The sequence below is a fragment of the Astyanax mexicanus genome, chromosome 4, assembly GCF_023375975.1.
Source record: "Astyanax mexicanus isolate ESR-SI-001 chromosome 4, AstMex3_surface, whole genome shotgun sequence".
NCBI lineage: Eukaryota > Metazoa > Chordata > Actinopteri > Characiformes > Acestrorhamphidae > Astyanax > Astyanax mexicanus.
The window spans coordinates 5,947,211-5,972,041 of NC_064411.1; the positions used below are offsets into that span (position 1 = coordinate 5,947,211).

The following is a 24,831-nucleotide window of genomic DNA, read 5'->3' on the forward strand; positions in this document are numbered from 1 at the left end:
ATCTATGTGATTCAATAAAAGGCTTTTATATTGCAAGATCTGCAATCTTATCTATTCTTTCAACTTAAGCATTTAGCCAAAAGCTTTTGTACACAGCCAAACATACATTCAAGCAACCACTATATACAGTGCCTTGCAAAAGTATTCGGCCCCCCCTTGAACTTTTCAAACTTTTGCCACATTTTGGGCTTCAAACATAAATATATGATTTTTTGGTTTGTTTTTTGTGAAGAATTAACAAGTGTGTAAGAATACGGAGGAGTTTTGCCTTACTATGTTCATTGTTCATTGATTAAAGGGTTAATCTGTGTGTAACTAAATCAGCATTTCACTTAATCAGTATGTTATTCAAGCATTTAGCACGATTCATGATGATTCACATTGTGACTTAGAATGTATGTATATTGTGTCCTTGTGCTCAAAGCAAGGCCGTTTTTCTTGCAACTTAGCATGATTGATTTTTTCCAGCAGAACCATGAGTTTCTGTACATGTAATCTATAGTCTGATAAGGTTGGGGTGACCGAGTTCTCGGCTGACGTATAGGATGAATAACTGCTTATCAGTATCAGGATCCGGGGGGTGTGAGGAGCCTCCTCACACACTATTAGACTGAGGCCAGGCGAATGCCTGTATTTATTAGACTCTGTCTAGGAAGAAGAGTAGAGTTGGGCGGGAGAGCTTCTCCCGAGAGGGACTACAGAGCCACAGGTCCTGGTCACACAGCCGAGAACTCTGGAAACCCCAACTTTTCTCACCTTTGGGGTTTTCCTCTTATTTTCACCTTTTTATTTCAATTCATTTTTCAATAATCTTTTTGCTCAATTTTTGATGTATCCAAAAAAACTGTTTTGCTCAGAAGATTCTTTGAATAAAATCTGACGGAACTACAATTTTGGACTGGATCTCCTTTTCTTCTTTATGACGTATCATGCCAGAGACATCATAATTCGAACAGTAGATCAATAATCTTTCAATCGTGAAGTGGAACGAAATTTATTGGATACACATTATGCTGAGATACTCAGTATTTTGAGAACATTGGTATTTAACTTGTGTGAAACTGACACCAATAAATCCATAACTCCTGCTATTTACTTACATAGAAGTGTTTTTTTCTCAGTAGCTCAGTCGCTGTGAAGTGTGGAGGATAGTTTTGCAATATATTGATTATCGCTGAATCGCAGTTTTGAGATATCACCATTATCATTAATTTACCACTTTGCTCAAAGGTGCTGAAAAAAAACTTGAAAATGGGCCTTGAAAGTGCTTGAAAAGTGCTTGAATTTTACCTTGTAAAAGGTGTTTGAACCCTGTGTTTAAAAACCCCAGCAGCACTGCTGCACCTGATCTACATGTACCAACACAACACACACAAACACGTCACCACATTAGTGTCAATGCAGTTTTAAGAAATATTTATCACGAAAATAAAGCTCTCTGGCGCTGGGAATTAAATATACAGGGTAAAATTTAGGCTAATCGGATATGCAGGTGAAAAAATATGTGTGTGAATATGTGTATGTTTATACCTACAAATCTCAAATGTAAATTGACATAATCAGTGTTGGGAAGGTTACTTTTAAAGTGTAATCCCTTACAGATTACTGATTACATCACTCAAAATGTAATTTGTAACGTAATCAGTTACATTACTTCAAGTGAGTAACGTAATCTGATTACTTTGGATTACTTACAGTATTGTTGTTTTTTAAGCCTGAATTAATGTAGCAACCACATATTGCATATTATTATTATTTTTTTTTTTCCAATTAACAAATAGATAAACAAATAAAACAGCCTTTTCAATCACCCTGTAAAAATACTTATGAAACCATTTCATCAAACATTTTTATGAAACACTTCTATAAATTGATGATAAAATCATTAAAAACAAACAATGTAACAACAACTGTAAGATATCTCTTTGCAGGTTTGCCACTTTCTGCAGGTGGATTTTTTGCCAGGATTAGCTAGGGGTGTAAATCACAAGATTCATTACGATACGTTACGATACGATTATTTTACGATATGTCACGATACAATTCGATTCGGTTCAATACGATTTAATGTGATTACAATCTGTTCCTTTTTGTAAGAACTCACAAATGCAAACAAAATATAATTTTAATGTTTTATTATTAAATGTCAAATGCAGTGTAATCATAAACAGTAAACAATAATTCACTTCAACACTTTCATTTCCATTATTTAGGTTCCATTTGAAAACATCAAATGCAGAAGAAAATGTAAAAAAAAAAAAAAAGCACCAGTTATATTTAAAGTTTACAATGTGTGTATGGATGTTGGTGATAAATAGTCAATCATTCTCTACATTTCCTGATTCAGTAGGGTCTTGACAAACAAATTAAAAAATTTGTAATTTATAGGACAAAGCATTGAAAAGTTACACTGCATTATATTAGGTGTCCACCAGGCGTCTCCAAAGTGTTCAAAACCTCTCCAGATTGCCTTTAATCTAATACAAAGATACACAAGTAAATCTGTCTCTATACAACCAGAGTTTGTAATATTTTTTGTTTGTTTGTGATAAAATAAATGAATGTAAGTCTACTTCAGAGTAATATTAACATTTTTTTGATGAAATGACACAAAATCACACGTATCCGCGCTGTGGGCGCACCTTTGTTCAGCAGAGGGATTTTGATGACAGCGGTGAGGCATGCCCCGCCCCCAGCCATTAGGAGACCAATCAGGGCAAAGTACGTACCAGTGTTTTCATCTAAGGGTGGACTATTGGTTGACATAGGTGTCAATCACTTTTGTGACCCTGGAGAAAGGCTATGACCTCATTTGATTGGATTGGATTTATCCAGCGCTCATGTTATTGGTTCAAAAGACGATCACTCAAGAAAAATAGTGGTTTGTGGACCAATGAAAACCACAGAATCTAGAAGAGGACATCCTTAGCTTTGTATTCACGTACAACTTTACGTGAAAATATTACATTGCGTGGTCGCTAGGAGCCTGAGAATATTACGTTGCGGCTGCGCTGAAAATAAACGCATGTTTGTAAGGAGAAGTAAGCAGGCGAATAAAGGACTTTATGGATATTTTATCTGCGGTTCAGTGCTGTATTGTGGATGCTGTGATAGTAAGTGAATTTTCTATAGTGTACTCTGATGTTATTTTACATACTAATACTATTTTATAAGGCTATTTTGTTGGGGAGGCGTGTTCCCCATGTAAACAATGTGAAAAAACAGGCTGTTTTCAGTTGGAGATTTCTGGCGACTGGTTTCATGTAATTAGATGGCTGTAATTTTGCATGCAGGTAGTTAAAGTAGTACTAAAGAATATGAGTCGGTTAGTTTGTCGGTGTTTTTAGAATATTTGACGCTTTTAAGCATTCTACATTACATAGTCAGAACGGGCCCGCTAGGGGGCCCTTCTGCAGTGAAAACATTCTGAGCAGTAGGTTGTGAATCACAATATTATGATGTCGTGATTTATGTGAATGTGATTGCGTTTTGTCAGTGTTGAATTGGAAGACCAAAATAGGAAAGTACCGCAATGTAATCCATTTATTTTAGCAGAGTAACTGTAATCTGATTACCACTTACTGAAGCAGTAACTGTAACTGATTACAGTTACTCATAATTTGTAATCTGATTACGTAACGCCGTTACATGTAATCTGTTACTTCCCAACACTGGACATAATATGGACCATTAAATGATGGTAACAACCTGACCGTTTGACACTTAGCTAATCTGCATACCAGTAGGAGAGAGCAGAGATAGACTGGCTGTGTATGAAACGGTAGGCAGCCACCACAATCCCTCATGCCTGAGCTGTTCATATGTTAACACCCACTAAATGATTAACCCTTTACAAGTATTAATATGAACTTTAGGAAAAAGAATATAAACAGAATTGCCCTTTTTTCTATTGTGAGTTAAATGAAGTCACTGCTGCCTATTCTAATAAGCTAACCGTATGACTAGCTTGACGAGTTCTGGGGAGCTTTTTTACATGGGATGTGTCTGAAAGATCTGTGGAAAAAAAGACATTGCTTAAATTAATGAAAAGTATTATTACAAATGTAACAAAATGACTTTCTGAGCTGAAAACAAAAAAAAAGAAAATATGTTTTATAAAATTTATAGAGATATCATATATATCCTATACCCAGTTTATAGACACATTTGGGACATACCGGGGTTGGACAATGAAACTGAAACACCTGTCTACAGTCACTCAGTTTTGGATTTTAGTTTGCATAAAAATAAATTTCTGCCAGTTTTTACCCTGAGCTCTGGCTTGCTCCAATTTTTTTCCTCCTTTTTTCCTCTCTGTATCACAAACTCTTCTAGTTCCTCCCTTTACCCAAGTTTGATTTTAGGAAGTCTTTATAGCCACAGGGTCAAAATGAGACGCATAAACACTACAGAGCAGGGGTCTCACCATGGGCGCAGATGATTATAGTGACCTCATCCGAAATCTACCATCTACAAGCATAAACGTTGGGGTTTTAATTTAATTAACTGTACGTTTGTGGAATTCTGTGTTCCACAATGCCCTCGTTTTTAAACTAGGAAGCGTTCAGTTCAGAGGTTACATTGTTCGGAGCTCCGTGTTCCAGTTCCAATGTAAATTTAACCCACCTTCTCAAGTCCGGGGTTCTAAGGAGCTGGTAACTGCCTGTAGACTACAGACACAGGCAGTTACCAGCTCCTTACGGTACGTGTCCACTGGCACTTTTTTTCAACGCAATCCGCTGCGCTGGATCTCCTTGCTCGTTTTTGAATTAAAATGAAGCAACAGAAGTAGACAGTCATAAGTTTAATATTTTTATTTTTTTTACCAACCTCACTGTAACCTATAGCTCTATAAATCCATATTCTGCCGCTTTCAGCTTCTCTCCTGTGGTTGAAAGGCGCCTGTTCTGTGTGTGTGTGTGTAAGAGGCTTGTGTGTGTGTGAAGACGCAGCCTGCTTTTCCCTCATTGGCTGGACTGGACACAGTGCGGCAGCCGGATTTATTTGAATAAAGTTAAGCCGGAGGGCGGAGCTGCGTTAAACGCAACGCAACCCGGCATGCACCGAGGCATGCAGCGGCTCTATCCATTGATTTTATGTATGATGTTATTATGATGTTATTTTAGTAAGCAGTCGCTGTTAACTGAAATTATAAGATGTAAAATGTTAACATTGTCTTCCTGGTCTTGCCTAGGCTGTAGCAATGAAGAAACAAAAAACAATGACAGCGTTTTTTCAAAAACCAAACAATGTGATATGGAATAGTAGGATGTCAGTGATTTGGCATCATGGTGTAAGAATGCGCGCAGATGGCACTGGGGACACATTGACATACCAGACCAATAACAGTTTCAGTATGGCTAGTGTTGATCAGAAAAGTGATTATTCTAAAGTTTATTGCAGCATATATATATATATATATATATATATATATATATAATTTTACAGCTTGGTCCCCCCCAGTTCAAAATGTCCATCTGCGCCCCTGGGTCTCACACTCGCGGCCCGCGGGCCAATTGCGAGACGTGTTGTTACAAACAGCAGAGATGTAGTAATGATTCAGGACGCTGTGACACATTACAAATACGTGCTTTCATGCTGAAATACTTTATATTATGCTCTTTAACAAAGACAGACATGTGGTATGGCATATTAATGAGTGCATAAATTAATTATATATATAAATTAATTATATAATTTCTATTATTATTAGAAAAATAACAAACGAAAATTAACCCAAAATGTTGACAAAAATATAATCTAACGAATTTCAAAGAATAGAAACGAAAAACGTTAAAATGGTATTAATACAACAGTTTAACACCTGGATCAAACAGTTATAAGGATTTATATTTATGCTTAGTACACAGACTAAGCTTAATAGAGCAGACACAGGCATTCTGCTGTCCAGAATTTTAACAGGTGCTTATTCTTACTCAATAGCTGGAGTTTTTGAAATGAAAAATTAAAAGAGAAAAGAACTTTGAACTGGACATAACTTTATTTATGTCATTTATGTCACATTTCACTTTGCTATTATGTAACTGAAAGTCACTTTTAATTTTTTTTTTTTCATATCTAAAAAATAAAGCATCACCCTGTCATCTGGTGCTGCATGTCAAGTATATAAACCTTAAAAAACATTTGAAATTCACAGCAATATAAAGCTATATGTTAGCGTTCATTTCTTATCCCCAGGGCAAATTTATTTAAAAAATGTATATATTAATTAATTGAATAAAATCTCTCCTGCGCTTTAAAATGCTGCAGTCACGCAGAACGAGCTTGAAAGCTTGCATGGCACTGCGATTAAAAAAAAATAATAAATAAAGTCCTATAAAGTGTAGCCAAATGTATGATATTAAATTCGAATATTTACTCATATTCAATCAAGAGAAATCAGGCAAAATGCGCCGCTCTCTCTCTCTCGCATCGCCGAGCTGAATTCAGCGCGAGGCTTCAAATAATATAAAAACTCAGTTTAGTTAAATTAATTAAGATGAGTGAGGACCTGTAAAGTTAATCAAATATTGTCAAATATAAAGGATAGGTTGAGGTTTTGGTGAGCTGTTTCAATTATTTGAAACCGAAACTAACTGAAACTGATATTATTCTGCGCACTATTAGAAAGCCTTTGATTTTGTTTTAAATGAATTTTTATTTTATATTAATTATTTTTTAATTCATTTTAAATATTTTTATTATTTTTTAATTCATTTTAAATATTTTTATTATTTTTATTGATCAAATATTTTTTTTTCATAAGATATATATATATTTTTTATTTTTGATGTATTAATTTTTATGATCTTTTTAAAGTTTTTTATTTTTCCTTTTTTATCTTTATATTTTTTCCGTCTATAGTAAATGTTAGTTTTTATTTCTATTTTTTCTAATTTTATTTATAATATTTTTAATCCCTTTTAAACTGTAAATGCTCAGCGGCACAGTAAATGAGGGTCCTCCTCCAGTGTAAATAACCGATTGCTTGATTAATATTCAATGTTGCAAACCCAGTTTTTACATAAACAATAAACAGAATAAAGAATAAAATAACATTGCTGATGTATTTTCAACAGCACATCGCATCCTATTCACTTCAATGGAGAGAGCCACTGCATACCGGCTGGGTTGGGTTGCGTTGCGTTGAACGCAACCCCGCATTCTTTATTCAAATGAATCAAGCCGCCGCGCTGCTTTCAGCCAATCAGGGACTTCACACACACACACACACACACACATTCGAGCCTTACACACACAAACGGCAAAATATGGATTTATATAGAGCACAGTAAAGTTCATTTAATCATTAAAAGTTTAAAATTGACTACACCTGTAGCCTTATTTGGATTCAAGATACGCCCACACGGCGAGACGAGAGATCTGGTGTTCTGTCGACTTGTGCTACCCTGACAAACCGTGCTACCCTTTTGTGTATATTTAAAGGTAAAAGCACAAAAGTAGCACAATATTAGAGCATGTTTCCAGCAGAAGTTCATGTACTATGTTTGGATAGTCTAAACCACCGTATCAGGGTAAAGTTATGGTAGTAAGAGTTTATTATAATCTTTTTTTTTATTTTAAGATCATATTTTATTATTATTATTATTATTATTATTATTATTATTATTATTATTAATTGCCATTACACTTTGACAATGTAATGACAGTCCAGGTTATTAAATGAACAAAAAATATTAGAAAAACAGAATTATTATAGTACACTTGAAATAATAATACAAATGTAGGTTAGCACATGCGCAGTGTCTTTAGAAAGCGCGTATCGATGGGTAGCATCACTCGACAGAACACCTGGCATGGCAGAATGTGTTGAATAAAATACGTGTTCTTGTCCTGTGCGGCCCAGCCTCACCCAGTCTCTACCTACAGCGGCCCCCAGATAGAATAAGATTGAGACCACTGCTATAGAGCCAGAGAACCAGCTTAAGTTCCAGACCTGAAGATTCAGACCAGTAGTTCCAATGAACTTAATACACATAAACAGTCCACAAATACAGCTACAAACTACAAAAGCATACAATAGACCCAACAATAAATGCTTAATGTTCCTACAAGTACAGGCGTTTAACAAATATCACTCATTTGTATCTCTACAGGACGCCAGAGCAGCCAAAACATTAAGTACACACAAAAATCACCAGTCACACGGCATATTACTTAGTTTCACGTTGAAGGGCAGCCTTTAAAAAGGCTTTTTAATATAATATGACACAATATCTGTCTTATTTCCATGATAGTTAGCTAAATATTTAATTAATCCAGCATGCGCTCTCCGTTTTACAACTAATCAATGCGCGTAGCCTGACCCCTTCATCCGAGCGCAGAGAAGGGGCTAGGCAGCCATGGCCCCGCCCCCGGAGTGAAAAGCATGAGTCTTATTGGTTAGATTGTCCTAAGACTTTTCTAATAGACTCATTACTACACCCTTCTCAAAATCAGGAGAAGGGTCCGCGGACACGTGAGCAGAAGACATTTTAAAGAGCTTTGATTGGTCAGTACCGCTGTCAATCATACAGTCCTATAGCAACGAAAAACACAGGCTAATGCTTTGAATTAGTTGCTGTTTTTTTCGTTAATCTATAAAATAAATGCTTACACTTGCAATAATTATATACATCCTGATAAAAAAAATATGTAATTATTTACATGCACATTTGGTCAGCCCCTTATAGGCCTTACTGCACACCACTGATATGTATATTGAATATGAATTATACTTAAGGCTGGACAATAATTTAAAATCACTGATTGTCTCCAATAATGTTTTTGTAATTTTTAAACGAATATATTTTTATTAAGACAGCAATGGTCCTCCAACTAAAAAATATTCTTAAGAGGCATTTAGTATTTACAGCATCTGTTACCGACTGACGTTCATTACAGAGAGCTGCGTCAGTTCAGTGCATTAATTTGAGAAGAAAAGACAGAACCCAATAGGCATATGTATAGCCATACACCTTATATAAGGTGTATACACCTTATATAAAGTTCTTAATACTGTTGTAGAAAAGAAAATGAAAGGTGGGTTAACCCCCACCTCTCGTCCGGGGTACAACTCCCCTACGTGTTCGTTTGATAGAGAGTCGTAGGCAGGTGGAGTGAGGTTGAAAGCAAACCAAGTATTTATTACTGAATTCAGGAGAACCAATACATACAAGACAGTTAACAGCCGTCCCAGTAGAAGTTCTGACCCCCCTCTAATCTGACTCCATGTTTATACCCCAAATGACGTGAAACCTGCTGATGAGGCGTTGCTAAAATCATCTCATGTTAGCATGCGTAATTTCACGTGTTAGTACTCAAGTTTCACAGGTCTGACCGGACCACTAGTGTTTGGCCTTGACTGTATCCAGCCGGACAGTGTGGTATTGTTTTAAGAATTGACTGTGTGCAGTCAGACAGTGTGGCATTGTTTCAGTAATTGGACAGTGCCGCCCTCCCTATGTGCGCGCGTCCTCCTCCCGCTTTGGTAGGTGAAGGACTTTGCACACACAGAGAGAAAGGCCGCACTGTTCGTCCCGAAGCCTCCTTTGTATCAATTCAGTTCGTACAGAGTGCACTAGCTCAGTGGTTCCCAACCTATGGGTCGCCAAAGATCCACGATTTTAAGGGGTTTAATTTTAATACTATATATAGTCTAGGGTAAGCAAAATTCGCCGCGCTGCGCAGCGCTCTCTCTGTCTCTCTGTCTCTCTCTCTGGCGCGCGCGCGGGCGCTCTCTCCGGCAGCGCGGAGCTGAATTCAGCGCGAGGCTGAATATAATAATATAATAATATAAGAATATAAAACTCAGTTTAGTTAAATAAACGAAAATGAGTGAGGGCCTGTAAAGTTAATCATTTAACTTTACAGGTTGAGGTTTTGGTGAGCTGTTTTACTGATTTGAAACTGAAACTGAAACTGATATTATTCTTTTTTTTTGTTTGTTTGTTTTTATTTTATATAAATTATTTTTTATTCATTTTAAATAGTTGTATTATTTTATTGATCTAATTATTTTTTTCTTCATAAGATAAAAATTCCTTATGTTTTATGTATCAATTTTTCCTTTTTTACGTGTTTTTTTTAATAATCTATAGTAAATGTCAGTTTTTATTTGTCATTTCTAACCCCCCCCCCCCCACCCCACCCCAATTCTACACCTACATCTTTTGCATTTTGGGGGGGGGGGGGGGGGGGGAGGGGGGGTTGGGGGGTTATGTTGGGTCACCAAAGCTTACAATGGTAAAAATATGGGTCCCTGAAGAAAAAGGTTGGGAACCACTGCACTAGCTGATGATTGATGGCCGATAGTCAGAAACATGCAGTAAACGAAATGCTTCAAGCATAAGCTACACACGTCACACAATGGATTCCATACATTATATGTTACTGTGTTAGTAGCGCGTGGTTAGTCTGCCATATAATAGGTCCTATGTGTTAGTAAACGCGTTATGTATCGTGTGGGTTAATTTGTCATAATAAGGGTGGTGTTAGTCACATGCCTGATCAAACAGTGTTTTACTATATATGTAAAGAATATACTGTGATTATTGGTTAATCTTCTATATAAATGCGTGTAAAATACACTGTGAGTAATAAAAATGATCAAATACAATGTGAGTATTGGTTATGCATATAGAATACAAGGTTTCACACAATGATTATGTAATTATAGATACTAAGATAAGTATTCATAATTGTAAGATATTTGTCAATACACTCAAGGTAAAATAAACAGTTACTCTTCAATACCAATACAGAAATGAAGAAATGTATTGTGTGTAAAGGATGATTTACACTTCTTACATAGATATAGGCTTCATAAATGTATTTAAAGTAAAAAAAAAAAAAAGTATTTATTGATTTTAATAGTTCCTAGATTTTTTTTTGTTACAGATGTACTGAGCCATGAGACTGCAAAAATGTATAGAAAAAACTGTATGCTAGAACTGCATCATTTTTTATTTCTGCCTTGAATGTCCTGAATCATTACTACATCTCTGCTGTTTGTAACAAATCAAACCACATTTACATACGTAGTGAGTGACTCCTTAGAGCAGTGGAAACATGGGCCGGTTCTTAAAAGGTTCCCTGGAACCGGCTCCGGCACCAGCACTTTTTTGGTGGAAAAGAGGTATAAGAAGAGCCGGCTCTTTCGGCTTCCAAGTAGCTCCTTATATTTTTTGGTTGCTTAATTCAATTTATTACCAAATTATGTGTACAATGAATTAATAGAGTTGAAACATACATTATATAAAAATATATATTATGTATATGGCTTTATTTTTATAAAAAATAAATAATGAAATACAAAAACAAAGTCATCTCAAGTAAACAAACAGGTCCAATGTAAATGTGTATACTATTTTCAAATGTGCAACTCTATACAGTGAAATAAACAGCACTGAACACCATCAACAAAGTGTCACTCAACAAAAAAAAAAATAATTGTGCAAATAAAAAAAAACAAGCATCCAGGTGATGTTTTTTGAAAACTTTAGCAAAGATTGACATAAAAAGGAGCTCATGTTTGAGGGTTTGATTGGTTTCTGTTATGATCTGCCCTGTTGTGGAAGAGGGAGCTGATGTTGCTACAAAACACAGTTTATGCGAGGTCACATGTGTAAGGTGTGGGTAGATCAAGCACTTCAATGTTGAATGCTCTTTTTGTCAATCAGAACGTGAATCATCTTTTTTTATGTTCCATTGTATCTTCATTCTGGCAAGACTTTTCTTCTTTCTTTTTAAAGAAAACTAAAATCTCTGTAAATGTGAACCTTGGTGATATATATGTTTTTTTTTTCATACACTGATCTTGATTTTAAGTATATTATTAATATTATTATTTTATTGAGTAAATACTATCATCATTGTAAATACTTGATTTGATATCTTCTTACTGGAGTTTATTCCCCTTTTGAAATCCTTTAGAGATTGCTAAGAATAAGAAATGCCTAAAAACTGTAAGAGTTTATGAGGAGCTTTCACTGTTGCCTCTTGTTAGTATTTCACTATTTCTATCATTAGTTTTCTTCCTTAATGTATATTTTTATGCTGTCTTCTACTGTGCTTTATATGTATCATCATAAAACTTTAATCTATACATTTATATTTATATATATATTGGCTCACTCTCTGAAGTCAGCGCATGTCGTTTATTTGAAAGAGCCGGCTAAGAGTCTGACCCATCACTACTAATAACTACAGTGCCGTAGTTTAACACTTTATTGTTGTGCTGTTGTACCAGAAAAGAATGTAGACTGTTAAAACTTACTCCTATCACCATGTTCTGTGTTACAGGAACCAGAGTCACTGAAGGTCACAGTGGAGATGGAGATTGTGGGAATCTCCACAAAAGGTAGATGAGACTGTTCTCCTCTGTTTTTATACCTGTCTTTTGAATTTAAACACATTCATTTAAGCTTACTATCCTTTCCCTGCTAAAACAAAAATTCTATGGTTTTTATATTTTTCTGCTGGTTTTGTGGTGTTTTGCAGTGTTTTTCTAAAGGTTTTTATCAAAATGTAAAAGTCTATTTAAGCCCTTTTAAACCCTTTGAAAGTATTTTTTCTAAATGGGCATTTTTCAGAAAGACATGTGCTTGTGGTTTATGATCATAACTGTTTCTGCTTTTAAGAGTTTACACTGCTGGGCTGAAGATATACTAAACCATATAGAGGCATATCTGTGCTGCACCACCATTTATTCAAAAGTATTTGGATATTAGCATTTAACCAAAAGTTTTTGCACACAGCTCAATCAGCCAAAAGTATTGGCATTCCACCATTTAGCCACAGGCAGTAGCTTTTATACTGTTTGTAACAAAACAAACGATAGTGTGATATAAACTTCGTCCAACACTGTATTGGATGATTTACACTTATGTATGTACAGGCTCACAAATCTATTTCTTTATTTTAATAGTTCCTATAAATGTTTTGTTACAGATGCACACAGCAATGAGACGATATAAATAATAGTTTATGCTAGACGTTCATTATCTTTAATGTCTGATTTGTAAACCACATTATCACATGCACTGTATAAAACTATTCGCCATTCCCTGGTTCTTAAAAGTTTTTATTAAGGACGCAGACGGCGCGGTCGGTGCGGGAATTTTTTTATTTTTTCTCCCCTGCCTTCATCTTCAGGTGGGTCAGAATCAATGACTTCCCAGAGCAGATTTATTCTTTGTCTGATTTCTACCTCAGAAGAGTGTCAGACTGTTTATAAACAAATATTCAGCACAGAATTTCAGATTACCACACAGCATTTTCTATCCAATAAGTAATCACTTAGGAATGATTGACATCCCAAAAACCGCACCGTCCACCAACTGTTGGTCCTCTGCCCGGGGCACCAGGAGTTTGGTGATGCATTTCACCCGGATGGGAGACTCCTTTTAGTAGAGAGTCGTCGACTGTGAAAACATTCTGTGCAAACAAAAGAGCACAACGGACTAAATATAAAATATTTGTTATGTTTCACCTAATTTATTGTATTACCCATGATTCAACTGTTCATATGCAAATATTTTATTTGTTGATTGGTTGGGAGAATAAACCATAATATTAAACTGTATTGGGTTTTGTGGGGCTATTGTGCTGTTATTGTTCTGTATATGTAACGCTTGGTACTATTTAAATAATATGAAAATAGATAAAAATATATCTTTTTTAATTGCTTGGTAGAGATGCGTGGTGTTGTTTCCACCCAGACACTTTAAAATGGGGACACAAGTGCTGCTAAGTAAGAAAATATCTATTTTAATTATTTTCATATTATTTTTTATTATGTAATACTTAATCAGTGCTAAGCGTTACACAACAGAACAATAACAGCAAAATAGCCCCACTTAGTCCAAAAACAGTTTAATAATATATAGTTTAATAAAATATTTGAATATGAACCATTAAATCATGGGTAATACAATAAATTAAGTGAAACATAATGAATTAAACAGTATAAACATGTTATTTTGTATGTTTGTGCTCTTTTCTTTACACAGAATGTTTTCACGGCCGACGACGCCCTACAAAAAGGAGTCTCCCATCCGAGTGAAATGTATCACCAAACTCCTGGTTTCCCAGGCAGAGGGCTGGCAAGTGGTGGACGTCGCGGTTGTTGCTATCAAGGGCGTTGGAGTGGGTTTGATATGGGGGGGGGCTAATATGAATTAAAGCCCACCCTATAGTGTCTTAGAACAACATTTATGGAATTACTTTTAATCACAAATGAACCATTTTTTGTCTGTACTTCTGTTTGAGGGACAACAACACCCCAACAGCCACAATGGACAGTCGAGGGGCTGCACGGAGAACCCTGCCAAGCACCACCAGTGAACTACCAAAGTCCACCAGAAGTCTCAGAATCTCCTTATCATCTCCTAACCTATGTGGCTCAAGACAAAGCAACAACCCCAACACATGGCTACACAGAGAACTGAGAGCAGCAACACAAAAAAGGCTTCGTATTCCTGCATCAAAACAAAATATCTGAGCTGATCAGAATAATTATGGCTGCAACTGACAATCAAAATACTATGCACAGTATTTAAAAGTACAGTTGTCTATGCTCTCTGGGTGGGTACAGTAGGTGGCGCTTTATCTTGAAATTCATAATTTCTATTTCATTTTTATAATACTTAAGAATACATAAGAATATGTAAGTCTTGATATCACAATCTTACCTATATTGTTTACATCTTATATATTACCTTTATCTGTTCTTTGTCCAATCCCCTTTATGCAAAATTATAATCAGTAAAAATGTTTATTTGACTAAATTGGAATTAAAATATTTTTTACTGATGAAGCAATGGAGCAAATTTGGTTGAATTCTAAAGCCCAACACCTTGGCTAAATTGTGGAATACAAATACTTTGGCTGAGAAGTAGTCCAAAAACTTTTGGTTAAATGGTAAAATTCAAAAACGTTTGGGTAAATGCTGAAAACCAAAAACTTTTGGTTAAATGCTTACGTGCAGTATCTCTCTCTCTCTCTATCTCTCGCTCTCTCTCTCTCAGGTGAGCCATGGGAGAGAGTTGTGGGTGGAGACTACAAAAGGACCTGAACCAAGATGGCCGACAGAGAGAGAGAACCATGGGGTATGCTTTAAGGCCAATGCGCTCTTGTAGCCTAATTTTATTGTATTACTTCTCTGATGTGGTTAACTTAATCCCTCTTTTTGGCTAAAAGACAACTCACTGGTTTGGCTGTACCACCTTGGGTATGCTAACAGGTAAAATAGGTGCACCTGTACATTTTACATCATGTAGGAGTTGTTTGTATCGGTCCCTAGGTAAGAGGGCGGGTGCTACCCCTTGTATTTAGGTTATTAGTTAGGGAGTATCTTTTCTTTATATTCTTTTTGTACTTAATTTGGCTTTAGGTAGTTTAATATGGTTATGTTTTGTTGTGTTCTTTTCTATAGCACCGTCCATAGTTTACATTTCCCAGAGTGGTACTTTCTTTGTTGTTTTATACAGCATATGTAAATAATGTAAATACTGCCATGGTTTGTTGTATGTGCAAATGAGTGGTGGGAAGCTAAAATTAAATCAGATTTTTGTACCGCTATTTACTGCCTGTTCTCCTCTTTCTTAATTAAACTCTGCTGGCTCTTTGACTTAGGATAGCCATGTGTTATCTTCTCCATATTTTTCTTCCTAGACACATGTGGAGGATTTTAACACTTAAATCTAAAAATGTTTGGTTTAATGCTAAAACTTTAGATGAAATGCTAAAATCTAAAAACCTTTGGTTAAATGCTTATATCCAAAAATATTTGGTTAAATGCTTAAATCCAAAAACGTTTGGTTAAATGCTGAAATCTAAAAACTTTTGATTACTAACTGGTTGCTAGGCGGTTGCTATCATTTCTAAAGTGGTTGCTAAGTGGTTGCTTGGTAGTTGCTAACGTTTTCCAGGTGGTTGCTAAGCTGTTGCTATCGGTTGATAGGCAGTTGCTATCATTTCTATTGTGGTTGCTAGGCAGTTGCTACCATATTCCACATGGTTGCTAGGCAGTTGCTAACAAACTCCAAATGATTGCTCAGTGGTTGCTAGGCAGTTGCTAACGTTTTTCAGGTGGTTGCTAAACTGTTGATATTTGATTGCTAGGCAGTTGCTATCATTTCTAAAGTGGTTGCCATGCAGTTGCTAATGTTTTCCAGGTGGTTGCTAAGGTGTTGCTAACTGGTTGCTAAGCCCTGGCTGGGGTGCCGGGGTGTCCAAACTTTTGATCAGTATCTGCTCCATACAGCAGCTCCTCCAAACACACACAGTACTGGAAGAGCAGGGGAGAGAAAGGCCCCCCCATTCATTCCTATGTGGAAACTTCGTACGACAATTGTACGAAAACGTCAAATCGTCGAAATTTCCGTAAAGAACGTCCGATTTTTGTCTTCATATCTCAAAAATTGTGACCTATGTGGATGTTCAAATTTCCTTTGGGGAAAAAAAGTGCACGTTTACGAAGTTTTTACGAAAAACGTACGATATATCGCTTAAAAAGCACAAGCAACCTAATCGGGTATAGGTCCTACGATACTGCTAAATTTAGTATTCCTACGTCACAAGCTGTAGGAGGAGATAGTGATTCAATTTTGAGCGCAGAATAAGATAATAATAAGAAGATTACGAAGAACAGTAAGTTGACTTTTCCAAGCAAACTTAATAATAAAGTACACAGAGAAACAGATACAGGAATACAGAGTGTCCTTTATGATCAGCGGAGCTAAAAAGATGCTCAGTGAGTGTATGGTCATAGGTGTATGGTGTATGGAGCTGGTCATAATATTCTGACTTGACTGTGTATAAAATGGTTAAGGGTAAATTAAATACATTCTTCCACAAAACAAAATTGGTACCACTTTAAAATAAGACTTTATAAAGAGTTTATACAAGGTTTACAATTAGTTTATTAATGGTTACTAATTAGGTTGTAAATGCTTTAAAATCATTAATAATCAGTTATAACACATATATAGAAAGGGCAACAATATAGATGGCTGTGGGTTCATTATTTCATAACAGGTCATTGTTGCTCTTTCTATGTATGTGTTATAACTGACTATTAATGATTTTTAAGACATTTACATCCTAATTAGTAACCATTAATAAACTAATTGTAAACCATTTACAAACCCTCTATAAAGGTAGTCTTATTGTAAAGTGGTACCACAAAATTAGTCCCCGTATGGTTATAGTGTATTTTCACAGCATTATTTAACACTATGTTTTTCATAGCTAATTTCAACCCGGATGCAAGCCACTAGAGATGGGCCTGTTCCTGTTGGTGAACTGATCTTAGAAGAAGAGGGAAAGCACCACGAGGTGGCGCTGTGGAGAGAGGCAGCTCTGGCAGAACTTGCCCTCTTGCTGCTTACAGAAATTACACATCTGAATATTGTGAGGTAAATTATTACTGAAGCTGTTTGAAGGAGGTGGTGTTAATGTTGTTATGGTTGTGTGTTGAGTTGTTTCAAGGGCAAAGCAAACTCACATTGTTATACAAGATGTACCCTGATTACTTTAGATTACATTAAAGTGTCATTTCTTCCGTGCTGTCCCAGGAAATATTGACAAATGAGAAATACTGTAATTTTTCGGTATTCAACTGTCTAATGGTGAAAACTGGAAAAAATATTTTTACTTGCAGAAACCAGAGAAAAAAACAGAAGAGGGATTGTGGTGGTTGGAGTCTCTGTGGGAAGCAACACCACTCTCCTTTTGACAGAAGATATGGAGGAGCTCATCGTTCCACACAATGTACTGATCAGCTAATTAAGCGCCTTCCAATCACCGTAAACATTTCCTATGAGGGAGGCGTTATTTGTTCTATTGGCAGCCCAGCCTTTACAGAGGCATAAGGCCTTAAAAATGTCTTTTCACATACAAATCCAGTTCTAATCTGACCCATAATCTGTTTGTTTTTTCATCCCCTGTTTTCTCCTTTTCAGTTTAGGGGAGAAGTTATATACATGGACTTGATTTGTAGTCAATAACGAGTATAAACTTTTGTTGAATAGCCCACCTCCGATCTCCCCCAACATTCCGAAATACAGTGCGATAGTTTATATACACAGATAGTTTATATACACAATACCTTCAGCTAGTCAAGCCACAATAAGTCAACTGACAAGAAATGCTTAAAAATGCATCAATATTATAGAGATATTTTCAGCAACAACTGGAAAGTTATGCATTTCCCCGACATTAATTTTCCAATCTATTCCCCTTTCCTACCTATTCATTCGTGCTTGTCATCAGACCTTTCCTGGCTTAACTACGACAAGGAACTGTGTGTATAAGAGTGCTTTAATAAACTAATCTGTAGGCACTGTGTGTATAAACAGTGTTTTTAATAAACTATCTGTAGGAACTGTGTGTATAAACAGTGTTTTTAATAAACTATCTGTAGGAACTGTGTGTATAAGAGTGCTTTAATAAACTAATCAGTAGGCACTGTGTGTATAAACAGTGTTTTTAATAAACTATCTGTAGGAACTGTGTGTATAAACAGTGTTTTTAATAAACTATCTGTAGGAACTGTGTGTATAAACAGTGTTTTTAATAAACTATCTGTAGGAACTGTGTGTATAAACAGTGTTTTTAATAAACTATCTGTAGGAACTGTGTGTATAAACAGTGTTTTTAATAAACTATCTGTAGGAACTGTGTGTATAAGAGTGTTTTAATAAACTAATCTGTAGGCACTGTGTGTATAAACAGTGTTTTTAATAAACTATCTGTAGGCACTGTGTGTATAAACAGTGTTTTTAATAAACTATCTGTAGGAACTGTGTGTATAAACAGTGTTTTTAATAAACTAATCAGTAGGAACTGTGTGTATAAACAGTGTTTTTAATAAACTATCTGTAGGAACTGTGTGTATAAACAGTGTTTTTAATAAACTATCTGTAGGCACTGTGTGTATAAACAGTGTTTTTAATAAACTATCAGTAGGAACTGTGTGTATAAACAGTGTTTTTAATAAACTATCTGTGTGCTTTTAAAGTTCTCACTGCCTTGCTTTAAATGTCATCATTCTTGGAATTCTACCAGTGAAGTGTGGAGCTACTTTGAGTTTGTTGTTAATGGTGTAAAAATAGTGGGGTTTTTTTTGTATGGGTTAAGCTATGCCCCTATCACTAGCATTGTGGTCTATTGGGAGCATTAGCTAACAGCGCTGTATTTCAGAATGCTGGGGAGAACAGAGGTGGGCTATTCAACAAATGTTTGTATTTGTTATCATGATTCACTACACCCTAAGTCCATTTCAGTTCACCCTTAACAACAAACTATTCTGCTATCTGAACTTTTTTTGTTCCATATTTTTCATTCTGTTGTTCACTTGTGTTTTTGCCTTGGAAAAGTGTTTATTTATTAAGCCAATTGCACTACCTCACATCATACTACACACACAGATGTTCATATCTATGTACAACAATGAAATACTTATATAATTAAATTGTTAAAATAAAAACACATTTTTGTGCATTATATTTATTGTTTTATTTTGATCTTTTTTTGTATATTAAAAAAAAAGTTATTGCTGGAAATGAATCAATCTGCTGTCAACTTCAGGAAGCTTCGGTTGATTCATCACTTCAGAACAACCTCAATGTACAATGTACAAAAGTTAAGCTCCTAAGTCACTCAGATTTAGGAGACTCGGTTAGTCTTATTTAGAAAATGTTGACCATACATTTATTATGATATAAAATTGTAAAATGTGAAGTTTTAAAAACAGTTAGGTTTAGTTATTCTTGTGATTCGACTCCTACTGATTCATTGAACAGAATAAAGTGAAGCTTGTGCAACTGGAAAGTTATTCAGCTCTTTCTGAGGTAAGATGTGGTGGATATGGTGGTGGTAAATTACGATATTATAAAGTCACTTTTCATATTGTATGGGAATAAGTAATGTTTTATGTGATGTATGATAATATGGAATATGTTTATTTGTATATCATGTATTCATGGTGATACGTTTTTTATTATTATACGTTTATTCGTTGATAATCTCAGAGGCTCACTTTGTGGCTGCTAGCTAGCTTTCTAGTTATAATTACCAAACATGAACGCTAGCCAACACCTAAACGCGGTTCTCTTTCAGAAAAAATACCTTAAATGTCTTTAATTGATACTCGGATGTACAAATTAAGATCATTCAAGTTTTCAAAGAGGTAAAACCTGCTTTCAGTGTCTAGCCATAATAAGAGAAAGTGAGCAGCTAGCCATAGCTCACTTTATCTCAGTCCTAGGCTGTATTCGAAATGGCATACTACTATACTGCATACTGCACTAGTATGTACTGCATACTACACACCGCCCAGTATGTAGTATTCAGTAATGCAACCCTTTTGATTGTAGTACCCTACACGGTCCCGTGACACACCAGTCAGTGCTCTGAAGTGCTCAGAGTCCTACCTCTTCATTATCAAGACTAATGAGATCTGCATACTGTCCAGAACTGCAATTGCTGCTTTAATTTTAGAGTTTAATGTAAGTTCAGTTAACCCAATTCTAACAACCATTTAGCAGCAGCCCCCACAACCCAAGTATGTTCCAGTTATATTTAAATATGTTTTCCTATTTATTTTAGTAGATTACTATTTTCATCTATGTAAGTACCAACAAGAAGAAAACATTTAAACAAACTCTCATTCATATTTACACAATCTCAACAATAAAAGAAATGAGACAAGTTGCATCACCGCAGAGATAATTATTAAAGCTTATAAACTGCAGTTTTAATCCATTTAAAATGAGCTCTGTATGTAACTCCAGCATCAGTAGCAGTAATGCTAGTAAATCTACTGAATAAAAACATTAGTTTTAGAAAATGGAAATATAGTGGTACGTTTTCTTTCCTATTTTAGTGAAATACTTTGTTCTACTTTGTAAAATTAAAGGAAAACTCCAGAGAAGTAGTTATACAGTGTTTTAAATGAGAGTTTTAGCTGTTTTGCTCCATTCAGCTCCATGCATTGAGGACTCCCTCGCGGGCTCCCTCTAGCGGTGATGGGATATAATGTGATATAGCGGGGGAGGGGGCGGGGCTCCACATAACCCGGATGAGGCTGAGCTTCCGGGGACTGTAGCTGGAGCGGAGGAAGAGCAGGATCAGCTGAACAACAGAAGGTATGGAGAAGTTTCTCTCTCTCTCCCTCTCTCTCTCTCTCTTTTCAACACGCTGTTCTACATTCACTCCTACACCCACATCAACACCACCCACACCACCTTCAGCATGTGCAGCATTTACACCACCAGCACTGGATCTTCTCCTAGCTCTGCTCAGCAGTCTGCAGTAGGGGGTCGGGGAGCTGGGGATGGGGGGCTTTACAGATCATACACAGGATAACGGAACCTCACACTCCTGCCCCCCCTCCCCCACATCACTAACACACACCTGAGATAAATCAGTTCTGTGGAAATTCCTTTTTAAGTTGGTGTGATCAGTCTCTACACATTTCTTAGTTACACTAATTTAGTTTAGTTTAGTTTAGTTAATTTACTTTACTTAATCCGTTTCCACCACAACAGTTGCTGGTAAGTCATGTGACTCTCCCGTCAAAATAAAAGTCCACTTGTAAAATATTAAATGTAAGAATGAAAGATTTAGTGATTATAGTGAGGAAAAGTTCAGGCAAGAAGAGGAATTTCACAAGTAACATTTATTAGCTTACTGATTTAACAGAAAACTTGCTATTTCACTGTAATAACAAACACAAATATTAGCAAATTACAACATCTTTAGCCCCGCTGTTTTTAAGAAATCCCAGTTAAACCATTACTGTGGAATACAGTCTCCAGCTGCTCTTTTGCTGATACTTTAATAATGATGATAATAATAATAATAACAAAAACATGAATTTGATAATAATAATAAGAAGAAGAATCACACTTTGAGCAACTTGACAAAAATACACAATTAAACATTTGTGTAAGAGGTTAAAAAGACTACAAAAATAATTGAAAAAGAACTACATAAAATTCTTACAAATTGTTATAATTGTGTTAACCTTTAGTAAACAAAAGAGACTCTTATGTTTTACACTCCTGTTGGAGGTTGGTTGATGTGTTGTAACAGTAAAAAGGTCATTATTTTGCTGTGATTTTATTTTGAACTACAATTCCCTGCACCAACAAGACAACTGCATCGGATCAACATTTCCAAAAAACACATCTTGAACTCAGGAGCGCATATCACTGTTAGCCTGAAGCCAGTGTGGTGGAAAATAATGAACTGTTATCAGGAGTTGTTAAAAAAAAAAAATCAGGTTTGTGAAGCATTGATTTGGATTAATGTATTTGGTTAATGTGTGGAAACTTTTATAAATTGGTTTAAAGGAAAAAGCTTTGGACATCATCTGTCGTGATGAAGAACAAATCAAGCATCGGCAATGTGATTCGAACCAATGTGTGTCGTTTTTTCGGCACACGCCTCAAAGCTTCAGATTAAAGGGTAACATCACTCACTTAGAATGACTTAGAATCTCTTTAGTTAATTGACCTGCTTTTATTTTAATATTCAATGGCATTTTTCTTTGTTTTTTCCAGAAATTAAAATATTTTCCTGAAATTCATCACCAACAACCAGGATATTTAACTAAGAGCAAAGTTAAACTGCTGAAAGAGGTGAAGCAGAAGCCATCCTGAAGAATCTCCAGAACACGCAGAAATTGTTTGCTACATTTAAAAGACAAATGAAGCCAAGTCCCGACATGGAGAAACATCAGCACTCTGTCAAGAGTTTTACTAAACAGAGTAATCTCAAAAAACACCAGCGCATTCACACAGGAGAAAAAACATATTTCTGCTCAGACTGTGGGAAGAGTTTTACTCAACAGAGTGATCTCAAAAAACACCAGCGCATTCACACAGGAGAGAAACCGTATCACTGCTCAGACTGTGGGAAGAGTTTTAATCAACAGAGTAATCTCAAAAGTCACCAGCGCATTCACACAGGAGAGAAACCGTATCACTGCTCAGACTGTGGGAAGAGTTTTAATCTACAGAGTAATCTCAAAAGTCACCAGCGCATTCACACAGGAGAGAAACCGCATTACTGCTCAGACTGTGGGAAGACTTTTACTCAACAGAGTACTCTCAAAATCCATCAGCGCATTCACACAGGAGAGAAACCGTATCACTGCTCAGACTGTGGGAAGAGTTTTACTGAACAGAGTGATCTCAAACGACACCAGCGCATTCACACAGGAGAGAAACCGTATTACTGCTCAGACTGTGGGAAGAGTTTTAATCAACAGAGTCATTTTAAAAATCACCAGCGCATTCACACAGGAGAGAAACCGTATTACTGTTTCGACTGTGGGAAAAGTTTTACTAAACAGAGTCATCTCAAAATACACCAGCGCATTCACACAAGAGAGAAACCGTATCACTGCTCAGAGTGTGGGCAGAGTTTTAATCAACAGAGTCATTTAAAAAAACACCAGCGCATTCACACGGGAGAGAAAACTATCCCAAATTTGTCCCACGGCAATTAAAAGTGCAAATCGTAAATCTTTCAGACAGAACACCTTATCCTACACAAATGTTTTACCTTGTCATTTGGGATACGTTCCACCAGAAACAAACATGAACTGAATTTAACAATGGATTTTACAGGTTCAGCAAAATGAATTTTATCCAGGGATGATGTTTATTGAATTCCATGTTATGTTTTCTTGTATGTTTGATATTCCAGGACATTCTTCGTGAGACACAGCTCAGTTTTTAGGGTAGTTACGTTATGAGTTTAGTTCTGAAGAAGGGAAGGTCGTTTAAGTTAGAGTGAGGGCACTGCCAGTGTTTGCACCAGATGTTAGGTTAGCATAACTTAGTCTTTAAAATTCAGATGTTGTAGTCGTTAGTAGTAGAGTAGGATTCTTAGCTTGCATCCAAGCGTTTTGGATCAAATCTTAAGTGCTTATGCTTAGAAGGTTTTAAAAGCATTTAATCGCTTTTCTAGTATATGCAGATTTAATTATTTCCATTAATTTCCAGTATCTCTGTTTTCACTCTGTAAAAGCCGTGCTTAGTTTCCCAAGCTTAGCATAGTTTAACTTAATGCTAATAACCACCAGGCCCATCCATATAAAAAGGAGAAGGGGAAAACACCAACTTAGCCACTCCAGAGAGAGTGATCACAAAAGTGAGACCCAGAGCTACAGAGAGACGACACTGTGCCGGGTACTGTCATGTAGACCAGAGAGGAGCATCCAGACCCGCAGAGAGACCAAAAAATCCTTTCCAGAGTTTAAATAAAACACTCCAGCTGTAGTTCCCATACTGAAATCAACCCAAATCAGGCTTGTGTAGCGCAGTAAGGTTGCAGACTCATTCACTCCCTCTGCTGGTGTTCTCCTTGGTCTATGGTTCAGTCTGATTAAAAATCTGTTACCAAAGAGGGATATAGAGGTATATTTGGTTGTTGTGTTACTCAAGCTATATACTCTTATCCTTTTCTTATTGGATGTCATATCTTGCTTAATGTTTTTTTTTTTGTGATTTTCAAAGTTTCTAAGAACATTCAAATTATTTAGTTTCCTCTTCTTTTTTTCCAGGACCAACTATTATGTTTGTATTGCTTCACCTCTACATTTACTTATATGCCTGTGTTTCAATAAAAAAAATACTTTTATATTGAAATATCCGCCCAAGAAATGGTTGATAACCTCTCTGTGACCCTGATGGATCTTCAGAATGTCTTATGTTATTATTGTGTAACTACTAACAGGCACCCAAATGAGAATTCCAATAATGGACTTGGGTAAAGTAAAAAAAACATCCGGTTACTGCCAGCCTACCGAGATAC

General features: G+C 36.0%; 2 protein-coding genes across 4 annotated transcripts in view; both read left to right on the plus strand.

The window, feature by feature from the left end:
• Positions 1–24,831, plus strand: part of LOC125801167 (zinc finger protein 484-like) — a 634,928-nt gene that overhangs the window by 36,978 nt on the left and 573,119 nt on the right. The window contains exon 1 of one of the 3 annotated variants that reach the window (XM_049477413.1): positions 21,107–21,152. The exons of 1 other annotated variant lie outside the window; for it this stretch is intronic. The gene's annotated coding sequence lies outside the window, so the exon portion shown is untranslated. Of the gene's footprint in view, positions 1–21,106; positions 21,153–22,094; positions 22,477–24,831 lie in introns of those variants that run through there. One more of the 3 variants, XM_049477416.1, reaches the window with a different exon arrangement.
• Positions 1–24,831, plus strand: part of LOC125801327 (zinc finger protein 239-like) — an 89,956-nt gene that overhangs the window by 28,350 nt on the left and 36,775 nt on the right. The window lies entirely within an intron of this gene.